Source organism: Mizuhopecten yessoensis, unplaced genomic scaffold (genome assembly GCF_002113885.1).
Source record: "Mizuhopecten yessoensis strain PY_sf001 unplaced genomic scaffold, ASM211388v2 scaffold9985, whole genome shotgun sequence".
Classification (NCBI taxonomy): domain Eukaryota; kingdom Metazoa; phylum Mollusca; class Bivalvia; order Pectinida; family Pectinidae; genus Mizuhopecten; species Mizuhopecten yessoensis.
In genome coordinates this window covers 88,471-102,427 of record NW_018408321.1, presented here as the reverse complement: position 1 = coordinate 102,427, position 13,957 = coordinate 88,471, and the positions used below count along the sequence as shown (strand labels likewise).

The 13,957-nt window shown below is 37.0% G+C and overlaps 1 long non-coding RNA gene across 1 annotated transcript; it reads right to left on the bottom strand.

The window, feature by feature from the left end:
• Positions 1–9,130: 9,130 nt before the first annotated feature.
• LOC110459187 lies at positions 9,131–10,812 on the bottom strand. Its single transcript, XR_002463868.1, has 2 exons — positions 10,671–10,812; positions 9,131–9,750 (listed from the first exon to the last, which is right to left on the bottom strand). It is a non-coding gene; the product is annotated as an uncharacterized LOC110459187 (long non-coding RNA).
• Between the last annotated feature and the right edge of the window lie 3,145 nt (positions 10,813–13,957).

Below are 13,957 nucleotides of genomic sequence, written 5' to 3'. Positions count from 1 at the left end.
AGGTAAGCCTAGTCTTCGTATTCTTGAATTGTAAGAAAGGTGTTTTAAAGATTGAATTCTTTTGGTAGCTCTACGCTGCACATTTTCTAAAGCTATTTGGTCCTTTTTCAGAAAAGGGGACCAGACCTGGGTGGCATATTCTAAGTTGGGCCTAATGAGACTCTTGTAAAGTGCAAGAAACATAGTTTTGTCCATATAGGTAAATGTCCTAAAGATTAATCCTAGTGTGCGATTAGCTTTGTTAATAGATTGACTCACATGGTGGTTAAATTTCAATTTGTTGTCAATTATAACACCTAGGTCTTTTTCTTTAGTAACTTTCTCAATCTGTTCACCTGAGGGGAAGTAGTATGTAGAATCTTGATTTAGGTTACCAATATTTAGATGTTTACATTTTTTGGTGTTCAATTTCATTTTCCAATCTGATGTCCATTGGACGATGTTATTGATATCAGTTTGTAGTTCTGCAGACCCTGTTTGCCTAGAAATGTTTTTGAATAGTTTTGAGTCATCAGCAAAAAGTTTTACTACACTGTGTTCGATTATATCAGGTAGGTCATTGACATTGATTAGGAAAAGAACTGGACCAAGGACACTACCCTGGGGCACACCACTCGTCACATCCACCAGACCAGACATTTCCCCATTAATGGATACTCGTTGTTTTAGATTTGAAAGGAAATCTTTAATCCTCTGTAGGATTTTACCAGTTTTTATTGTCTCTGCCCAGTGTTCCATTACTTCAAGTAGGTTTGTTGTACAGGACTTTCCAGCTCGAAAACCGTGTTGGTGAGAGGTGAAGAGGTTAACATATTTGATTTCATAATAGAATCTCAGAAATTTCGCTTATGATAACTTACTTTAATACTGATTCTTATACGTTTTTGAGGGGTAAATTTAACAAATTTCACGAAAGAAAACGTTCACAATTCAAATTTTGTTGTTGACCTGTAACCGAGAATCTGTTCTGCAGATTTTATGTAAAGCGCTTTCGGAGAAACTCATAAGGCCTAATAGCTAGTGTAAGAAACTAAATCTCTTCTAATCCAGGGATTTGTACTACACATCCCTGTCTAATCCTAACATTTTATTGTAGCTTTCCGGTATATATACATTTCATGCTATGCCGGGTTGTTCTTGAAAAAGTGAAAGAAATATCACGGAATATCCAAATCCGTGGTCTTGCATAGAAAACGTAGACGGATGTTTGGGAAAGATTTATTTAGAATCGATCGAAGTACAGCAGTGGTATTTAACACATAGCTCTGTAATATACGTCCCTGATTGTATATCCAGAGATTAGACAGGTCTACGAATTTAATCGTGTACAATCCATGCTTAAATCCCACTGTTTTACTTCTAAAATTTTCGATGTAAGATCTCGACTAGTTAGATTAATTAAGATGTTTTTTTTAAAAATATAATTGTCTTTCGCTTGCACATATCGGTATAACACAAAACTAATGTTAACGTTAGGATTCGATTCCTACCCTGATAGGCTATCATTTGTTTCTTAGTTTGATAACGAATTATCACTGTAGTATATACGTCTCTGATGTACGGCCGTAACTTGAATAATAATTAAAGTATTTTCAACTCCCTTTTTTGGATTTATTAACGTACAGTGGGGATTCAAACCCGGGACCGTTAAATAACGGTCCCGGGTTCGAATCCCCCGGGGGCTTGTTCTACTAGCTATAATTATCAACGGTACATTAATTATCACCAGGCAAGCTAGGTTACTCGGGTGGACCACTCAGAAAACCCTAAAATTGTTTGAGTAGTAAAAGTTTCATCAGCTAGTATATTATAAACTACGGCAGCCTCGTTCCTATTCCCGACACAAACAGTTCCCCAAGTTACAATATGTTACCGTCTTTAGTGCACGCTGGTTGGATTGCATCATCGCAGTGGGACAATATATGTAACGTTAGAGGCTCGCCACGGGGTTATCATACGCACATTCGTAGCAATATCCGGACCGCACGGAAACTGCAATGTCATGATTCACGTTTCTCCTAACAAATCAATAGATTTTATACCAGGAAAAAACCTCGGCCACGGAGTTTATGTCTATATATATAAAGGATCGTGTATATATATGTATAGGGACGGTGACAGTGAGAACAGTCTAGAATTTAAATGTTTAACCATGTTTTATCTTTTGCGTATTACATGTAGCTCTATATCACGGACTTGTATGTAGCCTATATTTACTTACACCTACTGTGATGTCTCTTAAATGTTTGTATAGTTACACCTACTGTGATGTCTCTTACATGTATGTATACTTAAACCTACTGTGATGTCTCGTACGTGTAGTCATAGTTACACCTACTGTGATGTTTCTTACATGTATTGTTACACCTACTGTGGTGTCTCTTACATGTATAGTTACACCTGCTGTGATGTCTCTTACATGTTTGTATAGTAACACCTACTGTGATGTCTCTTACATGTATAGTTACACCTACTATGATGTCTCTTACATGTGTGTATAGTTACACCTATTGTGATGTCTCGTACGTGTAGGCATAGTTACACCTACTGTGATGTCTCTTACATGTATGTATAGTTACACCTACTGTGATGTCTCTTACATGTATGTATAGTTACACCTACTGTGATGTCTCTTACATGTATAGTTACACCTACTGTGATGTCTCTTACATGTATAGTTACACCTACTATGCTGTCTCTTACATGTATGTATAGTTACACCTATTGTGATGTCTCGTACGTGTAGGCATAGTTACACCTACTGTGATGTCTCTTACGTGTATGTATAGTTACACCTACTGTGGTGTCTCTTACATGTTTGTATAGTTACTCCTACTGTGATGTCTCTTACATGTTTGTATAGTTAATCCTACTGTGATGTCTCTTACATGTATAGTTACACCTACTGTGATGTCTCGTACGTGTAGGTATAGTTACACCTACTGTGATGTCTCCTACATGTAAGTATAGTTACACCTGCTATGATGTCTCTTACATGTTTGTATAGTTACACCTACTGTGATGTCTCTTAAATGTTTGTATAGTTACTCCTACTGTGGTGTCTCTTACATGCACTGTTACACCTACTGTGATGTCTCTTACAGGTATTTTTACACCTACTGTGATGTCTATTAAATGTTTGTATAGTTACTCCTACTGTGATGTCTCTTACATGTATGTATAGTTAAACCTACTGTGATGTCTCTTACATGTATGTATAGTTAAACCTACTGTGATGTCTCGTACGTGCAGGTATAGTTACATCTACTGTGATGTCTCTTACATGTATAGTTACACCTACTGTGATGACTCTTACATGTATAGTTACACCTGCTGTGATGTCTCTTACATGTATGTATAGTAACACCTACTATGATGTCTCTTACATGTATGTATAGTTACACCTACTGTGATGTCTCTTACGTGTATGTATAGTTACACCTACTGTGATGTCTCTTACATGTATGTAAAGTTACACCTACTGTGGTGTCTCTTACATGTTTGTATAGTTACTCCTACTGTGGTGTCTCTTACATGTTTGTATAGTACACCTACTGTGATGTCTCTTACGTGTAGGTATAGTTACACCTACTATGATGTCTCTTACATGTATGTATAGTTACACCTACTGTGATGTCTCTTACATGCAGTATATTTACACCTACTGTGATGTCTCTTACATGTTTGTATAGTTACTCCTACTGTGGTGTCTCTTACATGCATTGCTACACCTACTGTGATGTCTCTTACAGGTATTGTTACACCTACTGTGATGTCTCTTACATGTATGTATAGTTACACCTACTGTGATGTCTCTTACATGTATTGCTACTCCTACTGTGATGTCTCTTACGTGTAGGTATAGTTACACCTACTATGATGTCTCTTACATGTTTGTATAGTTACTCCTACTGTGATGTCTCTTACATGTATGTATAGTTACACCTACTGTGATGTCTCTTACGTGTAGGTATAGTCACACCTACTGTGATGTCTATTACATGTATGTATAGTTACACCTAATGCGATGTCTCTTACATGTATGCATAGTTACACCTACTGTGATGTCTCTTACATGTATTGTTACACCTACTGTGATGTCTCTTACATTTATGTATAGTTACACCTACTGTGATGTCTCTTACATGCAAGGTTACACCTACTGTGATGTCTCTTACGTGTATTGTTACACCTACTGTGATGTCTCTTACATGTATGTATAGTTACACCTACTGTGATGTCTCTTACATGTATAGTTACACCTACTGTGGTGCATCTTACGTTTATGCATAGTTACACCTACTGTGATGTCTCTTACATGTTTGTATAGTTTCTCCTTCTGTGGTGTCTCTTACATGTAAGTATAGTTACACCTACTGTCATGTCTCTTATATGCATAGTTACGCCTACTGTGATGTCTCTTATATCTCTTACATGCACTGTTACACCTACTGTGATGTATCTTACATGTATGTATAGTTAAACCTACTGTGATGTCTCGTACGTGTAGGTATAGTTACACCTAATGTGATATTGTTACATGTATAGTTACACCTACTGCGATGTCTCTTACATATATGAATAGTTACACCTACTGTGATGTCTCTTACATGTATAGTTACACCTACTGTGATGTCTCTTATATGCATAGTTACACCTACTGTGATGTCTCTTACAGGTATTGTTACACCTACTGTGATGTCTCTCACATATATGTATAGTTACACCTACTGTGATGTCTCTTATATGCATAGTTACACCTACTGTGATGTCTCTTACATGCAAGGTTACACCTACTGTGATGTCACTTACAGGTATTGTTACACCTACTGTGGTGTATCATACATGTATTGTTACACCTACTGTGATGTTTCTTACATGTATTGTTACACCTACTGTGGTGTATCTTACATGTATGTATAGTTACACCTACTGTGATGTCTCTTACATGTATTGTTACACTTACTGTGGTGTATCTTACATGTATGTATAGTTACACCTACTGTGATATTTTTTACATGTATAGTTACACCTACTGTGATGTCTCTTACATGCAAGGTTACACCTACTGTGATGTCTCTTACATGTTTGTATAGTTACAACTACTGTGATGTCTCTTACATGTATTGTTACACCTACTGTGATGTTTCTTACATGTATTGTTACACCTACTGTGATGTTTCTTACATGTATTGTTACACCTACTGTGATATCTCTTACATGTAAGTATAGTTACACCTACTATGATATTTTTGAAATGTATTGTTACACCTACTGTGATGTTTCTTACATGTATTGTTACACCTACTGTGGTGTATCATACATGTATTGTTACACCTACTGTGATATCTCTTACATGTAAGTATAGTTACACCTACTATGATATTTTTGAAATGTATTGTTACACCTACTGTGATGTTTCTTACATGTATTGTTACACCTACTGTGATGTCTCTTACATGTTACATGTATGTATAGTTACACCTACTGTGGTATATCTTACATGTATAGTTACACCTACTGTGTTTATCTTGCATGTAGGTATAGTTACACCTACTGTGGTGTCTCTTACATGTATGGTTACACCTACTGTGGTGTATCTTACATGTATAGTTACACCTACTGTATAGTTACACCTACATGTATGTATAGTTACACCTAATGTGATATTTTTACATGTATTGCTATTCCTACTGTGGTGTATCTTACATGTATAGTTACTTCTACTGTGATTTCTCTTACATGTATGGTTACACCTACTGTGCTTACGTGTAGGTATAGTTACGCCTACTGTGATATTTTTGAAATGTACAGTTACACCCACTGTGATGTCTCTTACGTGTAGGTATAGTTACACCTAATGTGATGTCTCTTACATGCATAGTTACTCCTACTGTGATGTTTCTTACATGTAAGTATAGTTACACCTACTGTGATATTTTTGAAATGTACAGTTACACCTACTGTGATGTCTCTTACATGTATGTATAGTTACACCTAATGTTATGTCTCTTACATGTATAGTTACTTCTACTGTGATTTCTCTTACATGTATGTATAGTTACACCTACTGTGGTGTCTCTTACATGTTTGTATAGTTACTCCTACTGTGGTGTCTCTTACATGCACTGTTACACCTACTGTGATGTCTCTTACATGCATAGTTACTCCTACTGTGATGTCTCTTACGTGTAGGTATAGTTACACCTACTGTGATGTCTCTTAGATGTATGTATAGTTACACCTACTGTGATATTTTTGAAATGTATAGTTACACCTACTGTGGTGCCTTTTACATGTATAGTTAAACCTACTGTGATGTCTATGTGATGTCTCTTACATGTATAGTTACTTCTACTGTGATTTCTCTTACATGTATGAATAGTTACACCTACTGTGATGTCTTTTACAAGTATAGTTACACCTACTGTGATGTCTTTTACATGTATAGTTACTTCTACTGTGATTTCTCTTACATGTATGAATAGTTACACCTACTGTGATGTCTTTTACATGTATAGTTACACCTACTGTGATGTATCTTACATGTATGTATAGTTACACCTAATGTGATGTCTCTTACATGTATAGTTACTTCTACTGTGATTTCTCTTACATGTATGTATAGTTACACCTACTGTGATGTCTTTTACATGTATAGTTACTTCTACTGTGATTTCTCTTACATGTATGTATAGTTACACCTACTGTGGTGTCTCTTACATGTTTGTATAGTTACTCCTACTGTGGTGTCTCTTACATGTATTGTTACACCTACTGTTATGTCTCTTACATGTATTGTTACACCTACTGTGATGTCTCCTACATGTATTGTTACACCTACTGTGATGTCTCTTACATGTATGTATAGTTACACCTACTGTGATATTTTTTACATATTTAGTTACACCTACTGTGATGTCTCTAACATGTATAGCTACACCTGCTGTGATGTCTCTTACATGTATGTATAGTTACACCTACTGTGATATTTTTTACATATTTAGTTACACCTACTGTGATGTCTTTTACATGTATAGTTACACCTACTGTGATGTCTCTTACATGTATTGTTACACCTAATGTGATGTCTTTTATATGTATTGTTACACCTACTGTGATGTCTCATACATGTAGGTATAGTTACACCTACTGTGATTTCTCTTACGTGTAGGTATTGTTACACCTACTGTGATATCTCTTACATGTTTGTATAGTTACACCTACTGTGATGTCTCTTACATGTATGTATAGTTACACCAACTATGAATCAATTGGAAGAAATGTTTTACATGACATTGTGACTTCGAGACCTTAAAAGACATAATGATGAAAACCTAGTCTGCGAACTCACATTTTTAGCCAAAACTCTCACATGCATTCATGGTACTGTGATAAATAAGATCTTGAACTCATTTCTAATTTCAATTTCATATTTACAATGTTACTGTCTCTAACTGTTACATAATCACTCAATATTACTGCTTCTGACTGTTATAGGATTACTCAATGTTACTGTCTCTGACTGTTACATGATTACTCAATGTTACTGTCTCTGACTGTTACATGATCACTCAATGTTACTGACTCTGACTGTTACACGATCACTCAATGTTACTGCCTCTGACTGTTACAGGATCACTCAATGTTACTGTCTCTGACTGTTACATGATCACTCAATGTTACTGTCTCTGACTGTTACATGATCACTCATTGTTACTGGCTCTGACTGTTACATGATCACTCAATGTTACTGTGTCTGACTGTTACAGGATCACTCAATGTTACTGTCTCTGACTGTTACATGATCACTCAATGTTACTGCCTCTGACTGTTACAGGATCACTCAATGTTACTGTCTCTGACTGTTACATGATCACTCAATGTTACTGCCTCTGACTGTTACATAATCACCCAATGTTACTGTCTCTGACTGTTACACGATCACTCAATGTAACTGCCTCTGACTGTTACATGATCACTCAATGTTACTGTCTCTGACTGTTACATGAACACTCAATGTAACTGCCTCTGACTGTTCCACGATCACTCAATGTTACTGTGTCTGACTGTTACAGGATCACTCAATGTTACTGTCTCTGACTGTTACACGATCACTCAATGTTACTGTGTCTGACTTTTACATGATCACTCAATGTTACTGTCTCTGACTGTTACACGATCACTCAATGTTACTGTCTCTGACTGTTACACGATCACTCAATGTTACTGTCTCTGACTGTTACATGATCACTCAATGTTACTGTCTCTGACTGTTACACGATCACTCAATGTTACTGTCTCTGACTGTTACACGATCACTCAATGTTACTGTCTCTGACTGTTACACGATCACTCAATGTTACTGTCTCTGACTGTTACACGATCACTCAATGTAACTGTCTCTGACTGTTACACGATCACTCAATGTTACTGTCTCTGACTGTTACACGATCACTCAATGTTACTGTCTCTGACTGTTACACGATCACTCAATGTTACTGTCTCTGACTGTTACACGACCACTCAATGTTACTGCCTCTGACTGTTACATGATTACTGTCTCTGACTGTTACACGATCACTCAATATTACTGTCTCTGACTGCTACATGATCACTCAATGTTACTTTCTCTGACTGTTACACGATCACTCAATGTAACTGCCTCTGACTGTTACACGATCACTCAATGTGACTGCCTCTGACTGTTACACGATCACTCAATGTAACTGCCTCTGACTGTTACATGATCACTCAATGTAACTTCCTCTGACTGTTACACGATCACTCAATGTAACTGCCTCTGAAGATCTGACTGTTACAGGATCATTTTGTCTTTAAATTTCACATTTTGTTTTGTTTACTTTGTCGCTATTGTTACACTTTGTATTTAATTGTTACTGTGGCTCTCAGTTTCACATTTTTTGTTTACTTAGTCGCTATTGTAACTTTCTATCTAATTGTTACTATGTCTCTATTTTTCGCATGGTGTTTTGTTGTCTGTCTCTATGACTCTGGTTTTAAAAGGTTTCTGATACAAAAAAGATCTCTAATATAAACACCCAACGCTGTTTCTTCTGTAACAATGTAATATGAAACAACGACAACATATATGAACGAAAGAGTGTAAGAAAATTGAGCGGTTTATCTTTTAGGCTGCATTTAACATCAAGATAAACTTTTGCAATGATTAAGACCGAACACCCGTGAATGAGAACGGTCTCACCGTGTTAAGTTTGTTCAAGTAGTTTTTCCCAGCAAACATTGGTATGTTTACATTAGGTTCTGCATTCGCCGTATTGTCCGTCTGTGCTTGATTTTGAGCATTAGGCCCATGCAAAAATTTCATATTGAATTCACTGATATCCTTTGCTGTGTGTAAATTCCGAATTATCTCATTGACGCCCGGGGGTAGGGTTGCACGCTCTGCCGGGGTGGTTGAGACGGGCGTTACTCTTGTTTTACAGTCGTCCAAGCAGGAATAGAACGAGTCTTTACAGAGGTCGACACAGAGTCCATAGCCCTTCTCCGACACATACTCTCCACCATCACATTTTCCAATTTTGCAATCAAAATACTCATCACCACATACTTCCCGGCATTGGTTCAGTTTGATGGTCTGCTTTGGGTTCAGCGCTCTTAGAAACAGCTGTGCATCGACCAAACGTAAACTTGCAAAAACGAGCAGACCTACTTCATAAAATAAGTTCCCGCTTGTCGGTCGTCTGCCCATCATGACTTCCCTACAGACTGTATAACATGTAAAAGAAAACAAAAAGGGTAATTGAAATACGTTGGCGGTAAACAAGGTGCATTATAGTGAGATTTACTGTATTATCTTTGTGTATTTGAGTTGCATTCTGGATGCTGATATAATCCGCAGAGATTGACTATCCTCTAAGCCTCTAAAACACTGTCAAACATCCCACATATACAATACATACTGTGGCTATGTCCCTGTGACCGTAAAACGGCGATACGTCCCGAGCACAGGAACATGATAATTTGCTATAGTATAGGTATATGTTTTGTAACCCGAGCACAGGAACCTGATAACTTGCTATAGAATAGCTATGCTTTGAATTAAACTGATGTGTTCAAAGTAATATTAGACGTTTTTTGGAATTTAGATTGATTCTTGGTCAAATATAATCCCCTATAAGTTATTTCAACTTGATCCCATTCCTCTGTACTTTGTATGTTATGTGATGTAATGAAACTGAATTTGGAATGAAATAAAGTTTATATTAAATATAATCCCCAGTGATAGTATGTAACATCGTTGGCGGGTGGCATTTTGGTCCACATGAAACAACGACTAACTGCCAGCCAATGAACATCCTCGAAATTCCAGAGGTTATACGCTCACTTATCAAATGCGCCATCTTGTGATCCTTTGATGTACATCAAAAGAATCGGACGCCAGTGTAACGGCAAAATGTACCGGCTTTGAAGTCGGTCGTTACTTCAATGTAATCTTTGAGGCAGGCATCAGCTTAGCGATTGGTAAGGCTTCATTAAACCTGATACCAATCCAATATCTATAACTGCTTACCTTCGATTTTGTCACGACATATTCCTGAACGTAAGTGAGCATAACCTCTGGAGTTCAGAAATCGTCAGTTGATTATGACTTCCCTTGCAGACGTCCCTTACATTCTTATTATTACCTTTCGGTATCCCAGATGATTTTGCTCAAGTGGTCAGCTAAACAGAGGAGATGTGCCAACACAGCTGGTATCTGACTTCACCCACATGCAATTGATAAGGCTATCAGCGAGAAGCAACGATATTACGTCTCGGGCAGTACTTATCACTACAGACGAGATAGTACATATCTTATGTCTGTTTACACTAGACAACAATTTGCATAACGAATGTCCGATACACAGCCAGTGGTGTCTACCATTGCATTGTACCTATCTTCAGTTTATTAAAGATAGGTGTTTTGCGTTACGTATGGAATGAAAGGTTTTGGTAGTTAATCTGTATTTAAATGTTCATTCTAACATGCTTGATATTCGGAACCTTGAAAGTGAATCAAGTTGATTTTTTTACAAACATAAGAGCCCTCCTGCTCTAGAAAGTTACATGACTGTTCATCATCATTTCGCCTTTTGATACCAACTCAATCAACGTACGTGCAGTTGAACATAATTCATATGCTTTAAGCTCGGCAAGCTACAGGACAAATGCTTGTGTCATGAAACGTTGCCTCATAATTGAGTTTAAGTGGTGAGCATTTTTGGCATAGATTGAAAGCGATCCATATAATTAATTTAAAGAAATCTCCCAGCAAGCCTCATCAAATTAATCCAGGCCTAACCCATTTGTAGAGGAAGTTGTTGTATTTTAAATCTAATTTAATCTGCGTGACATTGAAAATGTCTATCAAGTTACAGGACAAATGTTTTCCCAATTGGGTTTTGGATACATTTGATAGATGTGTTATTTCTGCTACCTTACACATAACACCCGTTTTGTCTGCTACCTTACACCCGTTATTTCTGCTACCTTTCACTTTACACCTTTTATGTCTGCTACCTTACACATAACACCCGTTTTGTCTGCTACCGTACACCCGTTATTTCCACCACCTGACACACGTTGTCTGCCACCTTACACCCGTTATTTATGCTGCGTTACACATTCACTCCCGTAGATCAGTGATTGAGAAAACAATATGCCTGCTGTTACCCACTGCATGATCGTATGAGGCGACTAATGTTCGCACTCCCTGTATAATTCGAGATTTCCAATTGTGCCCTCTACTCGGGGATACAAAAGCGACTGGAATAAATCTTCTGTGCCAATTGCAATATTTGGGTTCTTTCTATGTCTCTGTAATTCTAAATACTGTTTTCTTCCTAGCACCTTGCTTAGCAATACTTCACTTTTGGCTTTGATGTTAAACGTTTTCGCAGGTGAGGAAGGCCATGGGTTTTATCCCCATGCCAGGACATACCAAAATCCTTAAAAATGGTCATTGTTATTCATTGCTAGAACGTTCAGCAATAAGAGTCATGCCAACAGCTGGTTCCAAATAATTATTTCCATGAAAGACATTTCACAGGTTTCGAATATTGAATCGTAAGGGGATGCAAGTCATTAGAAGGAAGCAGTAATTCTAAAATACCTAATTATAACTTGCGTGTGATAAAAATTGGTCTATTCATAAAACTATAGCTGTATCTGTCCTAAGAACAGTGATCTTCTGCTACAATGATATTCTTTATTCTAGTAAACACTGGTAGTTCAACATCAACTCACGGTTAAGACAGTTGATCGTTACTGATGAAAAGACACAAAACAACCAAATTATTCACGAAATTTACATCACAATTTTAATTGCTATGCTGCATGCATTTTATAATGTATACAAAGGCATCTCTTTAAGAGTTATCTCCCTTTCGTCTTAACCCCCCCCCCCCACGAGCAAATGACAATTATAATTATAGATTTAGGAGACATACATTTCACCATCTGCAAATAAGATTCAAGCTTCTTTTGAGCTTTACATTTAAACGGCAACCTGCACCAAATACCTCAGTTACACCAATACCTACCTACACCTACAGTGATTAACAAGCAACACACTGTTACAGATGTCTGAAGTTTCTCTAGAAAAAATTAGCAGAGGACAAACAAAAATTTACATATCACAGTCAGGATTTGCTTTGAACTTGATGGTTCAAAATATCATAACTTTGAGGTTGAAAATGATTTGCTGAACAAAGGAATAATACCAGTCTCCATACTATGATGTGGAAGACATATTTGGTCATGGCTGTGCAACAGAACACAGAAATCTAACCTAATACGTGACTGAGAATGATCAAATAAAAATTAAAGCACAAATACTTTTATCTAAATCAAATTTTGTGTTATAATTGCCTTTCTGCTCAGAAAAAAAACAATATCATAAAAAAATCATGCATTAAAATATTTAACTCTTGTCCTATGATAAACTATCTTCGGACCCAAATATTGTTTTACTTTTTATATGTCACTTTAGTGATGTGTGCTCATAGTATAAACACACATCATATAACATAAGCCTAATACTGACTTTATCACAGTAGATTGCTGTCAATTCATCAATATTTTTTTACTACATGTACAGACAGTGAAAGCAGTCTCCACAACTTGAATTTTTTAGTGTTTAAAGCTTACAACTGAAATAAAAGCATAAGAATTTATGATCTCTGCACAATGTGATTCATCAAGAACTATAAATAGTGATACATGTACATAAAAATAACTGACCATGTGTGACACTATAATATATAGTGCTAAAAAGATCTTAAATCGGTCTAACAGTCATCCATTCAGTGACACTAACATTGGTTTACAAAACCTTGCATTAATACTCACAGATCCCAAGTCTACCGGTACATACACTTCCATTGCCTATCGATCCTACACTGTACAATGTAGACACATACACTTCTGATGGGAGCATGCTCACAGATCCTACCTTGTACAATGCAGACACATAAACATCTGATGGGAGCATGCTCACAGATCCTACACTGTACAATGCAGACACATACATCTGATGGGAGCATCCTCACAGATCCTACACTGTACAATGTAGATACATATACATCTCATGGGAGCATGCTCACAGATCCTACACTGTACAATGTAGACACATATACATCTGATGGGAGCATGCTCACAGATCCTACACTCTACAATGTAAACACATATACATCTGATGGGAGCATCCTCACAGATCCTACACTACAATGTAGACACATACACTTCTGATGGGAGCATCCTCACAGATCCTACACTGTACAATGTAGACACATACATCTGATGGGAGCAACCTCACAGATCCTACACTGTACAATGCAGACACATATACATCTGATGGGAGCATGCTCACAGATCCTACCCTGTACAATGTAGACACATAAACATCTGATGGGAGCATCCTCACAGATCCTAC